Source organism: Sinocyclocheilus rhinocerous, unplaced genomic scaffold (genome assembly GCF_001515625.1).
Source record: "Sinocyclocheilus rhinocerous isolate Xijiao unplaced genomic scaffold, SAMN03320098_v1.1 scaffold516, whole genome shotgun sequence".
NCBI classification, from domain to species: Eukaryota; Metazoa; Chordata; class Actinopteri; order Cypriniformes; family Cyprinidae; genus Sinocyclocheilus; species Sinocyclocheilus rhinocerous.
The window spans coordinates 24,634-25,011 of NW_015660501.1; the positions used below are offsets into that span (position 1 = coordinate 24,634).

The following is a 378-nucleotide window of genomic DNA, read 5'->3' on the forward strand; positions in this document are numbered from 1 at the left end:
CGCCAAGCAATACGAAATACCTCTAGTTTTGTTTTCCTCCAGCTGCGCTCCATTTTCAAGTGTTTTATAAGTCGCGTGTCCGAAGAAAAATGAATATTTAGCTATGTTACATGTATGTCAAGTTCACGCGTCAGGTAAGTGGAACTGAATTTGTACTTGGACTGAATTTATCAATACTTGTATATTAAAAAAGGTATAAACGTATTAATTAAAACGTATAGATTTATACACAAACGTACAACATATATAAAAACATCGAATAAGCGTCCCCGTGAAGTTAAAAGTCGACATTAAACGTGACTAACAAAAAAGGCTCTTTTCAAACGCAAAAGGGTCTGGCTGCAGACTTGCGCTTGCACTCTCAGACTTGCACTCTCA

The 378-nt window shown here is 36.8% G+C and overlaps 1 protein-coding gene across 1 annotated transcript in view; it reads right to left on the minus strand.

Moving 5' to 3' along the window:
* The window catches only part of LOC107725182 (protein FAM111A-like), a 17,570-nt gene that overhangs the window by 10,286 nt on the left and 6,906 nt on the right, over positions 1 to 378 (minus strand). The window lies entirely within an intron of this gene.